Source organism: Halichoerus grypus, chromosome 7, assembly GCF_964656455.1.
Source record: "Halichoerus grypus chromosome 7, mHalGry1.hap1.1, whole genome shotgun sequence".
Lineage (NCBI taxonomy): Eukaryota > Metazoa > Chordata > Mammalia > Carnivora > Phocidae > Halichoerus > Halichoerus grypus.
Genome location: NC_135718.1, coordinates 127,981,654 through 128,001,048, shown reverse-complemented (window position 1 = coordinate 128,001,048; position 19,395 = coordinate 127,981,654). Strand labels below are relative to the sequence as shown.

The 19,395-nt window shown below is 48.9% G+C and overlaps 1 protein-coding gene across 1 annotated transcript in view; it reads left to right on the top strand.

Moving 5' to 3' along the window:
• LMOD1 (leiomodin 1) overlaps window positions 1-19,395 on the top strand; it is a 39,017-nt gene that overhangs the window by 549 nt on the left and 19,073 nt on the right. The gene's annotated exons all lie outside the window — the stretch shown is intronic.

Below are 19,395 nucleotides of genomic sequence, written 5' to 3'. Positions count from 1 at the left end.
AAAGATGTAACGCTTCAGAACCGGTTACCATCTGCTGAGCGGGCAGTGTGAACCTCTTACCCCTAATTTCTGTTATAAAGCACAAGTTGGCTCTGTCGGGAGAACTCAGCATCCCGCAGTAGCTGATAGGGCTGCTAGCAGAATGGGAGCTGGAGAATGCCCCTGAAGCATTCATTGTCAAGTTGATTCCGTACTTGTCCCCCTGCACTTTTTTCCCCCTGCACATTCATTTCACCCGTTGTGGGGAGGAGGCAGAGGATAGAATGATGCTTGCAGTCTCTTGGCAGCCACCCCAGAAAAGAAAGTCAGGCCTCCTTGCAGAACTGCTCATTTTGAAGCCCTCTGGCCCTGTGGGCAACTCATGGCACACGAACCATTTGAGGAGGCTCAGGGGCAGATGGGCTTCCCAAAGCAATGGGAGTCAGGGGTCAGGGGTCTGTGAGGTGGGCAATGCATCTTCACCTGATGGCTTCAGTTTCCCTCCCAGGGAAGTTGGGGTTTGCACTTCCTAGAGGAGCATCTTGAGGGAGCATCCCCTCCTTTTGGTCATAGTCCTTTTATAAGCCAGCAAGGTCCTTTGCTGGGGGATGAAGGTAGTTCCCAGCAGGGTTTTGCCTTGAGGAGGGGACAGAGGAGGGGCCAGTCAAGGAGGGCCATTTTGGAAACATCTGCTGACTTCTAGGATGGGCTTAAGCAAAACCTGCTTTTTGTTTTCCTGGCTTGGCATGGAGGAGTCCTTTATTCATCATGTATTCATATGTGAGTTTTCTTGGGACAAACTAGACTAGCCTCCACCTGAGTGTGACTCGTAGAGCCCCTTGTCCGCTGTAGAGAGGGGTTAGTGGGGAAACTGTCCTCTGTCTGTGAGCCGGTTCTTACTGGCCACGTCTCTTGTCCTTGTGGATTCTTGCATGAGAAAGTTCAGTCTCAGTTCTTGTCCTTTGTTTCACTTCTATGGAAACCAAGACCCAGAGCTTCACATGATGTGTTCATTCTCCCAAAGGAAATGAGAAAGGCAACAGTATCTCCCGGAATTTCTGGGACATGTCTGGCTGGGTCGGAGATTGTGCTGGACATTAGTCACAGAGCACGTTTGCGGACAGAGCCCTGGCTCCTTGAGTGAAGGGATGGGGGAGGGAGGGATGAAGGAAAGTGAGGTAGGGGAGCTGGACCTCTGTCTCCATCCCTACCACCCTGGGCCCAAGAAGTTGGGAGCGAGGGGAGTCAGAAGGCTCAGAAATTCATTACCCTGTGGGCAAGGTGATCGCCACTTGGCTAATGATGAACAGATACTAGAACATTTATGGAAAAGATGAGAGGATATAGGGCACTCCCTGTGAGGGCCTGGTACTTCAAGACAGCTAACAGGACACGTAGGGAAAGCCACGCAGCACGCCCAAGGCTTTGGCATCTCTGTAAATCCCCCACTGGGACCCCCGACTTTCACTTTGGAGCCTGGCCCTGCTCTTGCCTCACTCCTAGTCCCCAGACTCTGTGCCCAGTGGCTTCTGGTGTGCAGAAAGATAGTCCTGAGGCTAAAGTCAAATGCAGAACATTCTTAATCCCCAAGCAAGATGCTTAGGTTGTGGAGAGTGTGAGGGACTCTCAGGCTCCTGGAAATTGCATTCTCAAAAGGCTTTTTCCTCAGCCAACTGAAACCATGGCAAGCCTCGCCTTCCCGGTCCCACCTCCCTCACCCCTGCCAGGTGCACGCTTGTTTCTGCAGACAGAGTCTGAGTCAGGGAATGGAGGGTGTGTGTGTGTGTGTGTGTGTGTGTGTACATCTTCAGCATGAGAAGATGGCGTCAGGGCCATTTTTCCCTTGGAGGGATAGGCTGTCCCCATTCTTCCTCATCCAGTTCAAGGGCATATGTCGGCAGAGTGCCTGGGTGGAGTTCTGGGTGATCCCGAGCCATGAGCAGAAGTCATCTCTGTAAGTCTGGATGAATGGCAATGAACCCTACAAAGTGACTTCTTTAGCACCATTAGCAAGCTAGTAAGTGTGGGATTAAGAACTTGTTTAAGTGCCAGGAAAGCCTGGTTTGAGTACCAGCATCTCTTCCTAATAGTATAAATACGTAACTTACAAGTTACCCAGTCGGCCTCCCTTCCCTCAGCTACACAGTATCCAGCCCGTGGGATTGTTGTAAAAAACGGAGAGGACAATAAGTGGAAAGCACTTAGCACAGGGCTTGGCTTATAATAAATACACAATAAATGGCAGCTATGCAATTATTAATTCATTGCTGTCTCCCCCTGCCCAGCCCCTCCCTTCCATCGGTCCTCTGAGGGCTGAGCAAGCCAAGCCTGTCTGCTCAACTAGGGGCCAAAGTAAACAATAAACGAGCGAACCCTGGACGCTCAGGCTGGGGGGCCTTTTACACCGCAAACGCGGAGCGGCTCCAGGTGGGGGCTCCAGGCCGCTGGGCTGGCGGTAGCTCTCACGGCTAGCGGCATTTGCTCCCTGTAAGGAACTGACTGGAAGTTAGTTAAAACAGAGGAACTCGACTCTAGGAAGCACAGCAAGGTGACCATTTACTGAGAATCTTCTGTAGGCGAAGCATATTCACCTCTTCCTTTAAACCTCACACTTCTTGGGAGATAGGTATGTTTATCCCCATGATACAGAGCAGAAAACTGAGGCTCAGAGAAGTTGAGTAACTGCCCTAAGTTCACACAGTCACAAGTACCCCGCCGGGCTTTAAGGACAGTGCTTCCTTCTCTCTGCCTCGCCAGGGTACAAAAAAGGGCAGTCGTGCCAGCCCCCGGCCTGAGGAGTTTATCATCCAATTAGGATCACAAGGCACACACATACAGAACCCCCACGGAGGTGAGACGGGGCTCAGACCACAAAGTCCTATGTTGCTGTAGGAGCAGCAGGTTATCCCATCGTCTAGCCTGGCTGAATGCTCGTCCCTGCCCCCAGGGCTGGGAACATAACTAGTAAAACCAAGTGTGGCCCCGGGATTCAAACTCTTAGAACCAAGTGTGGATTAGGGAAGTAAGTCCTGCCAAGATATTGGATGGCATTAGGAATTTTTGTTAATTCCTTTTGGGTGGGATAACGGTATTATGGATATACTTTTTAAAGGATCCTTGCCTTTTAGACACAGATCCTGAAATATTTATGGGGAAAACTGATAGGATTAGGGCATTTCCTTTAAAATAATATGGGCAAGGGGAGTGGGTAGGGGGATAGATGAACTAATATTGTCCACCAGTTGATAATTGTGGAAGCTGGGTGATGGGTCTGCATGTGTACCCATTACACGGTTCTCTCTACTTTTGTGTATATGCTTGACATTTTCCATAACAAAATGTTGGTTTGTTTTTTTAGACAGAAACTGAGAGCGGAGGCAGGCCCAGTTTGGGTCTTAAGTTCTGGTTTCTCCGGGGGAGGAGGAGTCCCAAGATTCAAACTCCGGCTATCGTGCTGGGTGGGTGTAGACTGTGCAAGGGGCCTCGGGCGGCACCTCCCTCAGTGGACAGAATACCCCAGGGCTGTCCTGGATTGGTTTACCCCCTGCTTCATGAATACTCCTCTCCCCAACTCACCCCTGTGCCTCCTTCAAGGTCTCAGGCACCACTTCCTCCAGGTAGTCTTCCCTGACTGCCGGGCAAGTGTAGGAACCATGTCTGATCTGAGCACTCCAGTGCCACTCTGGACCAACCCCATCCTGTTTTCTTATCTCTCTTCCTCCCCAGCTTGTGTGATTCTGGTGGACAAGTGCTAACATAGGGCCCAGCACAGAGGTGGGCCCTCAGCCTCTGTTCGTTGAATGAATGTTAGGAGGGGGAGGTGGGGCTTGGCAGAGCTGACCCCTGGCTTCCCTCCCTCCCTTTAAAGGTGCCTGTGTGTTCTACCCTAGTCCTTCTGGGACTCTCCTTCTGACCAGGTGGAAGACAAGGCCCCCCTGGGCAGGTGTATGGCCAACAGTTGAGTGAAACCCTTGTGCTTGGCTCAGGTTTCAGGAACCTGATCCCAGCAGGTCAACTCATGTGTTCTCTTTCCTTCCCCAGTGGGAAAGAAAAATCTCCAGCCTGCCTCCCCTGTCCTTCTCCCTGGCGTTACCAGGGGCTGGGGATTAGCGCCTCCACCCAGCCAGGAGCAGGGGCAGCTGAACTGGGGGGTGGAGGAAGCTCTTTTAGGTTCTCCCTTGAGAAGCTAACAAGAAGCACCCCACTAGCCAGTCACCCAGCCTCCTCACCTTCCCCTCGGGTCTCTGGCTCACCCAGCCTAGCGGGTCCCCTCCCCTACCAGGCCCAGCTCATGGCCCAGTGTCCATGGCTTCTCTACCGGGATGGGGATGCCGGGCAGGCTGGAGGCCGGCAGCACAACCCTCCGATTACCCTTTGCAGAGGGCTGGGCCCTATCAGGAGTGCCCTGGGCAGCAAGGCTCAACGATTAAGGAGATTAACCCCAACTGGTACACACCCAAAATAGCCCTGGAGGCTGGGGTGGAGAGGGCAGAAGAGGTGAGGGGGGCCTGTAGACCTGGGGAGGCGACAGCAGGCACCCAGTCAGGGTTAGACAAGTTTAAAAATCTCTCCCTGGAGTCTGAAAGGTGCCTCCGTCCAGAGTTTAAAAACTAGTTAACCAACTTCTTAAACTAGGTGGTGGGATCCGCAGGTGTTTGTTTTCATTGTTGCTCTTACTCATATTTTATACATTTTCTTCTGTGTGTATAGACTGTCCGATCTGATGGGTTTTAAGCGGCAAGGCCCCAGCGCCCACTCCCACCCCCTCGGCACCGCCCCTGGTGCTCGACTTTTCTCAGCAGGACCACAGGGAGAAGAGCTTGGGTGGATGGGACATGTGGCAAGAGGGAGGCAGGCCAGATAGGACCAAGGAGGAGATGTAAACATGAAATGTCCCCACAGCGAGCGGGAGATGCAGATGGTCAGGGGACGGGTATGAGCCCCACTGACCAAGGGCGTCTGGTAGGCTGGGGGCTTCGGGTCCCCACACTAAGGCAGGAAGAGGCCTGTCTGAGCAGACAGCCAGAGTGGAGACAAAATCCTCATCTAACCTGGCTACCCTCCCTCAGCCTCTCTTTCTCCCCCAAGAGACTCTGGAGTACTTGTATCAGACGGCGTCAGCCTACCAGAGCTGGCCACAGTGGGCAAAGCCTGGGTGAAGGGCACTGGGAGAGCTACAGAACACAGAGGGGTCAAGGGCGCTGTCTTGGGAGATCTACAGTCTGCATGCATAAAGTCTACACACACACACACTGCAGGGACAGCAGAAAAACACAATGACTGGGGGGCGGGGGAAGAGAAGCTGACATTTGTATGTCTGCCAAGTTGGATAAACAAGAATATCCTGGACCGTAATACACAGTCCTTTCCAGATCAGGCTGTGCTTTCTTGTTTATTAGATCTCTTTTGGCATGACCAGCAAAGAAAGAAGGGGTCTGGATTCAGAGCCTCAGTTCCCCTAAAGGGGTCCCTTAGCCCCGGGCCGTGTGGGGAATAGAAAGCCTGTAGGGGTCGGGGCGCCTGAGTGGCTCAGTCGGTTAAGCGGCTGCCTTCAGCTCGGGTCATGATCCCAGGGTCCTGGGATCGAGCCCCGCATCTGGCTCCCTGCTCGGCGGAGAGCCTGCTTCTCCCTCTCCTTCTGTCTGTCGCTCTGCCTACTTGTGCTCTCTCTCTATCTCTGTTAAATAAATAAATAAAAATCTTTAAAAAAAAAAAAAAAAAAGAAAGAAAGCCTGTAGGGGTTTGGGACCAAACAGGACCAGGTGTGATTCTACTTCTGCCCCCGTCGGAGCTGGTGAGCACGTTACCTGAGGAAGAGCCTCAACTTTCCTGAGTACCTTCTGGACTCAGTGGCGTTATTAATGCTATCTCATTAACATATAGCTGCTGGAGGCCCCATTGCTTTACTGTCAAGTGGGAAGATGACCTCAATCTTGAAGGGTTATCGCGAGGATTAAATTGGCTGAGGTACTGAAAGTGGCCCATCGTGAGCAACTTCTCCTCCCTGAAGTTCCTCAGACGTTATACCTGTGAAATTAAAAGACAATCTGTCAGCAGGATTGAGGGAACGGCAGAAAGGGAGGGAGAGCATGGGAGGAAGAGAGGCAAGGAGCTAGCTTGAGGAAAAAGGCAGGCTTATTTACTGACTTCCTGCCTGGCCCCCTTCTCTTGATTTCTTTGAGCCTAATTTATTTCATGCCCCAGGCTCAGTGGCCTGCATTGGGTGACTGGGTTGGAAACACGGCAGAGGTGGGTAAAGGGCGATTGGAAGGAGGGCTGGGGACTAGTGAATTCTTTTTTTTTTTTAATATTTTATTTGTTTTTTGACAGAGGGAGACACAGTGAGAGAGGGAACACAAGCAAGGGGTGTGGGAGAAGGAGAAGCAGGCTTCCCGTGGAGCAGGGAGCCCGATGTGGGGCTCGATCCCAGGACCCTGGGATCACGACCTGAGCCGAAGGCAGACGCTTAACGACTGAGCCACCCAGGCGCCCCGGGGACTAGTGAATTCTTGTCTGCAACTTCCAGGAGCTTAGAAAAGCCTAGGCTGCTTTGGACCAATTTGGCTCCACCCGTCTCTGGGGTTGGCTGTAGAAACGACCAGACCAGCGGGGACGGCAGGGTGCCGCTTAGGATAGCTAGGCCTCCCGCTCCCACACACCGCCACCCCCTCACCTGCCTGCTCTCGTGGAGGACCCTCGGGCTCTGCAGGTGCACACATCCCCAGCCCTGACTTCCGGATCAGGCCAGCAGAGCCCCCCCTCCCCCGCCAGGTGGACTATCCTGGGGTGGGGGTGGGGGGTGGTGGCAGAACTTCCAGTGAAGCCCTGGGTGCAGAACGTATTGAATTAGTGCTGAGCGCAGTGTCTTCAGAGGCCAGCTAGACCTGGGTGCCGATCCTGCTCTGCTCGTGGCCGGCCGTGTAACCCGAACAAATTACTTTATCTCTCTGAGCCGGAGTTGCCCCATCTTTAAAATGGAAATAACACCTAGTCACAGGAGAGTTGTGAGGATTAAGCAAAATAACATCTGTAAAGCAGGTCGCAGAGTGCTGGGCTGGAAACCTGGTAGTGAGGGCTAAACCCTAAATTTGAGTTTGGTCCCTTCCTTCACTGCTCTTGCCTCCACCCCCCTTCTCAGCATCCTTTTCCTAGGCAGGTTTCAGGAATTATGTTTTGTATCTACAAGGAGGGAGGAGGACTCCATTAAATCATTAATTCTCCAACTGTTTAGGAAGTTTCCATTACATTAGGTGCTTCTGAATGCTGGCACAGAGTAGTGAATAAGAGCGACCAGGTCCCCGCTCTCGTGGCGCTTCTATTCTAATGGGTGAGACCGAGAATACATGTACTTAAATAGATAGATCACATAGAACACATGCACATCACATATAACGTATATGTCACATACACATAAAGGAGAAGAATGCACTTTCAAGAGAAGGTCTAGGACGATTTCCTGTAAGGTGGTCAGGGAAGACTCTGCCACAGGGGTGACATAAGCTCAGAGCCTGAAACGGACCGAAGGAGGCAGCCAATGGGAGGGTCTGAAGGAAGCTTTCCAAGCAGAGGGAACAGCACACAGAAAGGCCTGGGCAGGGGAGCAGGTGTAGTATGTCTGAGGAAAAGCCAGGCCAGTGTAACTGGAGCAGGGCGAGCCAGGGGTGGGGGTGGGGGGGTTGGAGGAGATCAGGCCCCAGAAGTCAGCGGGACTCACATAATGCAGGACCTTATAGTGCAGCAGAGGGAGTTTGGATTTTTATTCCAAGTGTGGTGAGACGTCATTGGAAGGTTGTGAGCAGGGGAGAGATGTGATCTGATCTAGGTTTTTTAAAGGATCCGTCATCACTCTGCCAGCGTTCAGATGAATAGATGGTAGGAGGGCAAGCCTGGGGGAGAAGCAGGCCCGGCTAGAAGGGTGTGCAGTAGCTCAGGCAAGAGGCCAAGGACGACCGGAGGAGAAGTGGTCAGATTCAGGAAAGACCTCCGAGGTCGCACAGACAGGACTGGCTGACTCGCCAGGGAAAAGAGACGAGTGGGGGGCCCAGGCCTGCCTGAGCTATTGGCTAGATTTGATGCCATTTACTGAGGTGGGAAACAACAGAAGAGGAGTGGTTTTGAGGAGATCAAGAACTCTGATCTGAACAAGTTCATGGTGCTTGGTAGACATCAAAGAGCAAGTGTTGGATTGACTGGGCACGTACAAGTCTGGAGCTCTGTGGGGTGGTGGGGCTGGAGAGTCCATCTGGGAGCCATTAGTATATAAATGATACTTAAAACCATGGGCCTGGAAGGGATCATGTAGGGAGGAGCTGTGGATGAAGAGCAGAGGGCCAAGGACCATGCCCTCCATTACCCCAACATTTAAGCATCGGAAGAGGAGCAGGGGCCAATGAAGGAGACTGAGAGAGGTGGGCGGAAGCTCAGAGCAGCTTCGCAAAAGCAAGTGGACCGGGGCCTTATAGGAGGAGAGAGTCTCCACTGTTTCCGTTCTTGTTGAGAGGTCTAAGATAAGAACAGAGAATCGACTGTAGTAACTGGAAAGATGGAAGCCACTGAGACCTTGACAAGGTTGGGGTCACTGCAGTGAAGAGTGGACTCGAGAGAGAATGGTCAGTGAGGACTGGAGATAGAGAATACAGACAGGTGTCTTCGGTTTTTTTCCCAGTTTTGTTCTAACGGGAAGCAAAGAAGTACGGCAGCAGCTGGAAGTAAATGTGGAATCAAAGGGGAATTTTTTTTTTTAAGATGGACTATGATAGCATGTTTATATACTAAGGGGGTTGGTTCAGTAGAGGGGGAACCCTCGATGGCACTGGAAAAGGCAGGAAAAGAGATGGAATGCACTGGAGTGGAGGGGTTGGCCTTGGCAGCAGGCGGTCACCTCTGGTCCTGGGAGGGAAGACAGTGGAGACCAGCAAGGATGCAGGCAGGTTGCTAAATGTGGTCGGGGGAGAGGGGGTTGGGCTGGTCTGTGTTGACACATGCAGGTGCTGCTCCGGGAGGATCCCCCTGGCGGCCGGACACGGGCTGGACTGAAGTGGGGACAAACTGACGGGGCTGTGACAGTAGTCAGAGGTTAAACGTCAGGTCGCAAGAAAGCTGCTCAGTGCTCCCTGGGTGGGGTAGAGAAAACACGAAAACACTTCCGGATCGGACATCTGGCACGTGAACAGTCAACAGACAATAGCCAGCTCCAGAGCTCCTTGAAAATCCAGTTGATTTTCACCTCCAGTGCATCCATCTTCTGTCCCCAAGGCCACCCATGCCCAAGGAGAAGGAGGGAGCGCACAGGTCCCTTCCCAGCACACAGCTGATGGCCCTGGGTTTGCAAGGCAAGCCAGGGGGGCGCCTGGGGCTCACTCCCAGCTTGACTGTCTCCTAGCTGCGTGGCCTCAGACAAGCATTGAACATTTATAAGCTTTACTTTCTTTTCATTGTGTTCTTTAATGCCTTTTCTGTGTCTCATTTTGTACTTGACAGTAATGGATTTTTTTCTAACACTTTGTTTTTATTGAAATATAAAACACATACAGCAAAGTGTCCAAAACACAAATGTAGAGTGTCATGAATTCTCGCAAAGGTGAGGATTCTAACAAGTCGGGAGCTCAGTGGGATGGTGGGGCTGGAGATTCCATCCGGGAGCCATTAGTATATAAATGATACTTAAAACCATGGGCCTGGAAGAGATCACGTAGGGAGAAGTTGTGGATGAAGAGCAGAGGTCCAAGGACCATGCCCTCCATTACCCCAACATTTAGGCATCGGAAGAGGAGAAGGGGGCCAGTGAAGGAGACTGAGAGAGAGAATAAGAAGGAGAACATTGCCAGCACTGCGGGACCCCCACCCACCCTCTGCTTCCTCTCCAGCCCTACCCCCTTCCTCCCTGCCACAGGAACCCCTACCCTGACTCCAACCCCGTAGGTTAGTCTTGCCTGTTTTTAAATTTTATATATATATATATATATATACACATATATATATATATAAAATCATTAAGTAGGTGTTCTTTTGTATTCTACTTTTTTTTAAGATTTTATTTCTTTGACAGAGAGTGAGAGAGAGCACAAGTAGGGGGAGCAGCAAGTAGAGGGAGAGGGAGAAGCAGACTCCCTGCTGAGCAGGGAGCCCAGGATCACAACCTGAGCTGAAGGCAGACACTCAACCGACTGAGTCACCCAGGCCCCCCGATAATTGTTTTTACTTTTTATTTATGTATTTATTTATTTTTGATAATCGTTTTTTTTAAAGATTTTATTTATTTATTTGACAGAGAGAGACACAGTGAGAGAGGGAACACAAGCAGGGGGAGTGGGAGAGGGAGAAGCAGGCTTCCCGCCGAGCAGGAATCCCGATGCGGGGCTCGATCCCAGGACCCCGGGATCATGACCTGAGCCGAAGGCAGATGCTTAACTGACTGAGCCACCCAGGTGCCCTGTATTCTGCTTCTTTCACTCAGCTTTATGTTAGCGACAGTCAACCTCATTGTCTGCAGCCTTTTTCCCACTCTCACTGCTGTAGAGTATTCCATGAGTGTTTCATTGTATGAACATGCCATCATCTATGTATTCATTTCACTGTTAATGGACTTTGGGTTGTTTTACAGTTTGGGGCTATTATAAACCATGTTCCTGTGAACATTTTTGCACATCTTTTGGTGCACTTATGACTTCATTTGTGCTGGGTATGTACCTAGGAGTGGAATTGCTGGGTCATAGAAGATGCAGAGTGAACTTTTCATTTCTTCACCTGCAAATAACAATGATACTGCCTAATTTGAAGAGTACAAAAGCTCAAAGAAGTGCATGACAGTGATTTGCAAACAGTAGGCATATCATAAAGTGGGGGCCACCATCATCATTTCTAATGGTGTCCATCTTTGGGAGCAACTAGAGTGCTGTCGAGTCCTTTGGCCACGTCCTGCTGGCTGTCCTGCTGAACCCTACTATTAAGATTTGCCCTTTGGGGCGCCTGGCTAGCTCGGTGGGTTAAGCGTCTGACTTCAGCTCAGGTCATGATCCCGGGGTCCTGGGATAAAGCCCCACACCGGGTTCCCCACTCAGCAGGGAGCCCTTCTCTCTCATCTCATGGAAAAGATGTCCCTCTTCCTGTCCCAGGCTGGTGCCCCCACCCACTTTTCTCTCCTGTCTTCTCAGGGACATTTGCTCCTGTAAACATCTGTTTTCTCTCAGACTCTCTCTCTCTCTTTCCCCTTCAACTTTCCTTCCTACTGGCTCTTTCTCTCTAGTTCCCACCTTCTCTCCTTTCCTTCGTAGCGAAGCTGTAGGGAATCGTATCTACACTCACTCTCACACCGCCCGCCCCTGCACTGACCTCAACCTCCATAAGGTCTCTGCGGACCTCCTTGTTGGGCACCCAGGGGGTGCTTTCTTAGTCCTTACCCTGTTTGTTTACTTTGTGGTATTCCACTACTCTCTCCTTCTCAAAATACTTCCCTTGGGGCCAAGACACCACAGTCACCTACCTGGCTTTCTTTTTCCCTCTCTAGCTGTTCTTTCCTTGTCTCCTCTGAGAGCAGCCCTTCCTCTGAACGCCTCACTATTGTTGTTTTTCAGGGCCCTGCCCTCCCGAGGCCGTCTTCTTTCCTTGTCTCCTCTGAGAGCAGCCCTTCCTCTGAACGCCTCACTATTGTTGTTTTTCAGGGCCCTGCCCTCCCGAGGCCGTCTTCGTGGCTACCCTCATCCAACCCCACGGATTCAGCTACCACCTATATGCTCTGTCTCGATCTCTCACCTAGATCTCTATTTTGAGTTCTAGATCATTCACTTGCTTTTTGGACCCCTCAAGTGTCTCAGATTCAATGAGTCTAAAAATAAATTAATCATAGTCACCTCACCCCAACCCCCCAGCCTGCCTTTCCTCCTGCATTCTACACTGTGGTAAATAGAAGCACACCTAGGTCAGAACTCTGGGATTTCTCGGTGTTCCCAGACTCTCCCAGTGACCGAACCATATTGCTTCTACCTGTGCCACCCCTCTCGGCTCCCCCCCGCCCCCGTGGTGCTTCTGCTGTCACCTGGATCACTTATCAGCCGTAAGAATGCTGTGACCTCCCAACTGATCTCCCTGTCTCTCTTCTCCCCCCATTGCAATCCATCCTCCCCACAGCTGCCAGTGTCTTATTATAAAATAGAATCATGATCTTGACACTCTCCTGCGTAAAAGCCTTCAGTTGCTCAACATAGCTTCCATGATCAAATTCACCCTCCTTAGTGTGGCTTAGGAGGCCCTTGGCAACCCAACGCCTCCCTATCTCTGTAGCTACTAATATCCTTCTCCTTGACTTTTACCCTTTGCTACAGTTACACTTGACCACTGGTTCTCCAGCGGTGCCACACTTTATCTTGCTTCCTCTGTGCCTTTGCACCAACCATCACCTTTGACTGGGATGCTGGCCCCACCCTGGGCCTCGCTAACTTGGATTCTTTCAAGGCTCAGCCCAGGTGACAGCTTCCTACTTCCCCAGTCCCTCCAGTCTGGGTTGTGCGCTCCACCCCTGTGTTCACCAAGCACCATCTGTCTGCAGCTCCCGTCACTTTGTGCAGCACGCACACACCTAACACATTGTTCCGGCTTAGCCTGTTTCTGTGCCTTCCCCTGACTTCTTAAGAGCAAGGCCTGACTCTTACTCATCTCCGTGTCCCCAGCAGTGAGCACAGTGCCTGGCTCAGTAAATGTTAAGCAAATGAGAGACAAATGGTTTGCAAATGCCATTCTTGTCATACTTGATTGAATCTGCAGGAGTTATGAATTCATCTAAACTCTTCTGAGACAATGTGAAAATACGATGTTGGGGGCGCCTGGCTGGCTCAGTTGGTAGAGCATGCAACTCTTGAATTTGGGTCATGAGTTCAAGCCCCATATTGGGTGTAGAGCTTACTTAAAAAAAATAATAATAAAAAAAAAGTATAATTTTTATGTCCAAATCCTCAAATGAAAGGCAATTTGGCAGTGACTCTTTTTTCCCAGTTTCTATAAACAACCAAATAAATCAGTCCACACGTTTACACTCTGGAATCTGAATTGTTGGGATGGGTCATTGCCATATTTTCCTTTCAGGACAGAATGAGCCTCAAGGACTCATTTTTAACTTTTTCCATTATGTCCCTTCCTTGTTCTTCTCTTTCCCAGCTCCCTAGGGATCTGAGATTATAGGCTGACATTTTTAGCTTGACCCAATCAAGTTTGCCCATGATCTCTGGGGCCACAGATACACCCTAAAGAGGAGAGTAAGAATTTGTTCTGTATACAGCCAGCCAAGGCCAGCAGCTCCCATTATCTGAGCACTTCCCTGGAGTATCCGGACAAGTTCAGCCTTTTGCCTCTAGGTCTAGAAAAAAGTAATATGGCTTCTCTAGAGAACTTGCTATAAGCAGATTATCTCTTTGGATCACACACACATAGCAGGAGAGCTGTCTTGGGATGGTCTTTTGGGAGGCCCAGTGTTCAGATATGTGAGTATGATGACCCAGGAGGTCTGGATATACCAGTTCTGTGGCCATGTAGACACAGACTTGCCCTACTGAAGCCAGAACTGTGAGGCTGGGATTAGGTTCTTGTAGACAAACAATCAGCTTTTCTCAGTCAGGGTTCTGCAAAAGAATTAAGCCCTACAGAAAATTAATGGAGCGATTATTTCCTCAATTCTCCCAAAGATGCTAAATAGCAGGTCCCATTCTAGATATATAGGAAAGAAATTAATTCATTACATACAATGGATGCCTTCAGGCATTGAGGACTTAATTTTTCTCCTGGAATCCCAGTTGAGAAAGGATGACATTGAGCCATCTTGCTTCTACCAAGTTTCCCCAAGATGAATCATCTCAACTGATCCAGTGGCATTTCTTGCACTCGCCACTTAGTGATAACCTGTCTGTCTCTGGTCCTTCACTGCACTGAAAAATATAATGTATTCGAAATCACCAAGAAGATATTTAATAATGACCTCAGAGTGCTGAAGACTCCAGTGGTCAAGGAGATTTTTCCCTCCAGTCTGTAATCTTTGCCTTAAAGGCGGGAATAGGGGGCGGTACGTAAGCATAGAGGTGTTATTTCTAGATGGACTTTCTTCAAAAAATAACTTATAATTATGGGTTTCCCCCACTATCGAAAAACAAGGCCTTCCTATGAAACCTGTTGCAAGCAGAAACGGCATAAAACAAAGAAACACCACCAATTTATATGGAAAAATGTTTGAGCATTCCCAGACCCCCAAAATAACCTCTCTTAGGCTTTTCTGATACCTTAGGACACATCTTGCTAACAGATGCACAGAATAAATGGAGATAAAGCACAGATGCTACAGACACCGTTCAAAGCTCTGGGGACTGGATGCTGAGGTGCTGAGTGTAGTTGGGGGGCAGTTTGGTGGAGGGTGCGGGGGGGTGCAGGGGGGCCCTCTAGCTGCTGTTCGGGGTGCGTGCTGCCTCTGTGAGGACTCCCTGCAAAACCAATGCTGAGCGCTACTTTTGTTTTTCCCCTTTTTTTGGAGAAGGGAAAATCCGCTTCAGATTTCTTTCAGTTAGCGAAAACAGGTAGCAATGCCGGCCCGTGAAAGCAAAGTGGCGCAACGAAACTTCGTAAAGGGAAGGATACCTGTATAATGTCATAAGGCTCGTTATAGACAATATACAAAACATAGGGAAAAAATAACCAACAATCCTGTTTCATTAGCTCAAGATAGTAGCCACTGGCAGTTTTTTGGGGTGTATGTGTCTGTGGGAACTTTTCCTTTTGTGGTTGAGGCCATTGTATACACTCACACATAGGCACATAAATTGTGTTTCCTGCTTTTTTTTTTTTCTTATCATAGTGTAGTCATTTTCCCATGTCCCTGAAAATTCTTCCTAAACATCATTTTCAGAGGATGTTAGCATAGTGCATCATATGGCCGGGTTGAGCCATATGTCTATATTTGGACATTTACATGGTTTCTAATAAATATATTTTCCAAGGGCCCAAACAGATCCCCAGAGCACAGGCTCCTTCCCTTGGCCCTTGGCACCCATCCGCAGAGAGGTGGAGCCAGCCAAACAGGATGATAAATAGAACCGTTAGCACACTGTCCCCCAACTGAGACTCACAGCCAGCTGGGGGCAACAAAACTCTGAAAGGAGAGGAGAGACTCACTGGACACTGGAAGGGAAGGGACCGATAGTCATTCCCGGGACACAGTCCACAGCCCAGGTGAACATGAGGTTACATACGCTGTTTTCTAGAGGATCAAGTTCCTGATGTTGGGATATCTGCCAAACGGGGCAAACCTCCGCCTCCTCCTCACCGTGGCTCCCAGGAATAGATCTGTTCATGGGCACCGTGTGCCTGGCTTCCTTTTGTCTTGGGAGGAAGGAATTTTTACCACTTAAAAAGAGAATCAAAGCTCCAGCCTTGGAAAATTCCGGATGTAGGGAGGATGTCAAGTTCAGTTAGTCCCTCCTCCTGCTTCCAGGGGGCCCTGCTCCAAAGCCGGTCTAAAGTACCGTGGTCAAAACATGATACCTGGTCAGGAGGCAGTCCTTTTTCCTTCCCAAGAGAAATCGAAGAGTCTCTCACACCAGTAGCCCGTAGGTAGGCACTCAGCTTCTTCCATCTATACCATCTCACTCGATCCCGCCATCAGCCTCCCCCCAGGCTCTAACCTGCCTGACAGATGAAGAAACTAAGACTTAAAGAGCTTTCCCCGCTGCTGACCGAGGAAAGTCTTGAACTCTTTCTTCTAACTTTAGGTTGCAACAAATCGCGTAACTTAGAAAAAAACAATCTGTCTCTCGGGCTTTCCCTTTGGACCTCCACTTGAATGGGAGGTGCAATTGTTCAGTCAGCATTGATGAGACATTCCCTGTGCGCCCATTTCCAGGATAGGTTCAGTGCTGGTGGCCTTCTTGGCAGCAGCTTTCTTATCACTGTGCTGCATCCTGCAAACACTATTAGCAGAGGTGGGCACTGGCCTCCCTGCCCTCAGAGAGACCCCCGGGAAGGCGGTCAGGAAACACTCCTGGCTGTTCTGGGGTGAATCCTTCCATCCTGAAGGACCCTTGTGCTCTGGCTCCCTTCACCCTTCTCCCTAATGTAGAACCTCCCTTAAGGTTTTTCTCCCCAAGCCCAGCTGTGGAAGAGGCTGTGGTCTTTCCAGCTTGCCTCTTCCTGATAACACTGGAACCAATCACACAAACCCTTTATTATTTAGGGTTTTTTTTAATTGTTCGTCATACATGCAAATACAAAGAGGAAAATACAACTGGCCCAAATGGGAAGTGACCATCATTCTAGGTCTGAACTGTCCAACATGGTACCACTTGCTACACGTGGTGAGCAAGGACTTGAAATGGGACCGGTCCAAACTGGGATGTGCTGTAAGTGTGAAATGCCCATCAGATTTTAGAGTTAGCAAGAAGGAAAGAATGTAAAATCTTATTAATAATTTTATATTGGTTATGTATTGAAAAGATATTTTGTATGTCTTCAAAACATTAAAGTTAGTTTCACTTGTTTCTTTTACTTTAGAACATTTAAAATTGCATATATAACTCACATTATATTTCCACTGGATAGTGCTGGTCTACAATGTAGTGTTTCCAACTGCGGTCTCTGGCATATAGGTCTTTGGGGGCTTTTTTGTTTTTCTTTTTATACTTTCAGTTTTTTATTTAATCGTTGTCTTTTAGAAAGTAAAGCAAGAGAAGATAAGCATAGTATATAAAATAAGATTTTTAGTGTAACCCTTCTATCATTGTGCAATTAAGACTAAAATCTCCCTTCATTATCTTTAAATTATTTTTATTAAGATATAATTCACAAGCTACAAAATTCACCCTTTTAATGTGTGAAATTCAGGGGCTCCTGGCTGGCTCAGTCAGTGGAGCATGTGACTCTTGATCTCAGCGTTGTGAGTTCGAGCCCCACATTGGGTGTAGAGATTACTTAAAAATAAAATCTTAGGGGCACCTGGGTGACTCAGTCAGTTGAGCATCTGACTCTTGGTTTCAGCTCAGGTCATGATCTCATGTCATGGGTTGTGAGATCGAGCCCCACGTCGGGCCTGCACTCAGGGGGAAGTCTGCTTGAGATTCTCTCTCTCCCCCTCTGTCGCCTCCCCTGCATTCACTCTCTCTAAAATATATAAATAAATCTTTAAAAAATAGTAAAATAAAATCTTAAAAAATAATAACAATAAAGTGTGCAATTCAGTAGCTTTTTTAGTATATTCACTAATTTGTACAATCAACACCACTACCTAATTCCAAAACATTTTCATCATCCCAAAGGGAAACCCCATACCCATTAGCAATTACTCCCCTGTTCCTCTCCCCCTTTCCCAGCCCCTACAACCACGAATCTACTTTCTGTCTCTATGGTTTTGCTTATTCTGGATGTTTCATAGAAATGGAGTCACACAATATGTGGTCTTTGGGGTCTGGCTTCTTTCATATGATATCTTTCAAGGTTCATCCATGTTGTAGTGTTCTTTCTTATGGCTGAATAACATTCCTTTGTAGAGACCACATTTTGGTGATCCACTCAGCATTTGATGGGTATTTGGGTTGTTTCCACTTTTGGCTATTATGAATAATGTTGCCATGAACATTCGGGTATAAGTTTTGTGTAGACCTATGTTTACAATTCTCTTGGGTATACACATAGGCGTGAATTTGCTGGGTCATATGAAAACTCTATATTTAACTTTTTGAGGAACTGCCAAACTGTTTTTCAATGTTGCTACACCATTTTGCATTCCCACCAGCAATGTATGAGAGTTCCATTTTCTCCATATCTTCCCTAACATATTATTGTCTGTCTTTTTTATTATAGCCAGCCTAGTTGGTGTGAAGTGTATCTCATATGGCTTTGCTAACCTCAAAGGATATGAGTTTTATTTTATTAAATAATGTGGCAGTCTCCATGCTTCTATTCTCTAAATCCCTTTCCTCTTCTTGATGGTTTTCGTTGTTACTTACACACCCACAACTCCCAAATCCACAGCTCAAGCCCAGATCTCTTGCCTGAGCCAAAGATGCTTATTAATGCCAACTTGTTAGGCATTTAAGTCTTGTCATGGCCAAAACAATTCATCATCTCAATTCCCATCCTCACCGTCCATCGTCCTTGCTAGGGCTATAAGCATCACCATCTATCTGGTCGACCAAACTGGGAATCTTGACAATCACCTTCCACTCTTCTTGCTATTCCCCACTTCACTAAATCATATTAACTGTACCCCCAGAAGTATCTGGAGAATTCATCTCCTCTTCTTTGTGCTCACTGATCAGCCGTGGTCCAGGATCTCATCACTTCTTGCCTGGACTTTTGTGATCGCTCCTACCTGGTCTCTTTCCCTCCAGTTCCTCCCAGCCTCGACTCCATTCTCCAAATAGCTGCCAAGGCTATCTTTCTAAACCACAAATCTGATGGTCACGGCTCTGGTTAAAAATCTGTATGCTTCTCCGTCACCCACTGGGTGAAGCCCACATCCTGTAGCGTGATGTATGAAGTCTGTCATGGTCTGGCTCAGGGTAGAGTTCTGGTCTCCTCTCTCACCCCCACTTCCTCAGCCCCCCTCCTGTTACAAAGAACTTTCCAACCATCCCTGGATGTATTGTGCTCCAATAATCACATGTTTTGCCTGTCTTGTTCCCTCTGCTAGGAAAGTCCTTCCCTTGTCTCCTGTGCCCAAGTGACCTCCTCTGAAGCTTTACTCCCACCTCCTCCAGGCTCTCCCCTCCCATTGTGTATTCACTGGGTCCTGGACTGTGTCGAAGCCACTTGACATCCCTGATGTAATGGATTGACACCCTTATTTGCTGCCTCTCTTCTCCCTAAATCTTGACTTCCCTTTCTTTCCCCCCAGTGGAATGACCAGCCCCAGCTCCCAGTTCTCCTGGAGCTTAAAGATTCAGCTTAATGCTCAGGCTGTTCCCTAACTCTGATAGACTCCCCAGTGTGCTTCCTCTCTCAGCCAACAAGGGTGATCCCCCTCTCTGTGGCCTTGGCGCACAGAGAACCTGTGCCTCCTCAGGCCTCAGCTGCTGGAAGGGAGCTGCATTTGGGGGTTGTAATGACCTGCATCACGAAAGGAGGAAGTTCCCAGAACAACTAGCAAGTGTCTGAAACCTGAGAAATTGTGGCTCAAGGTGTATCATTTTACTAGGGTAAAAATCCCCCAGAAAAGTCAGCAGTGAGTGGAGGTAGCATTAAAGTCGACAGTCCCCTCTCCCTTCCATAGTCCTGTCCCCTCCAGAGACTTTAGGAGACTCCGGAGAAGGCCTCTCATAATAGCTTAGTGGCCAGAATGGACAGATGTGGACTGGAAGGTGGGATGTGAGTGGTGGCTCCCTAGAGGTTTCTGTCAGGGTGCCAGAGAGCTCTGTCCTCCATGCTGCCCTGTCCAGTGGGCATAAAGAT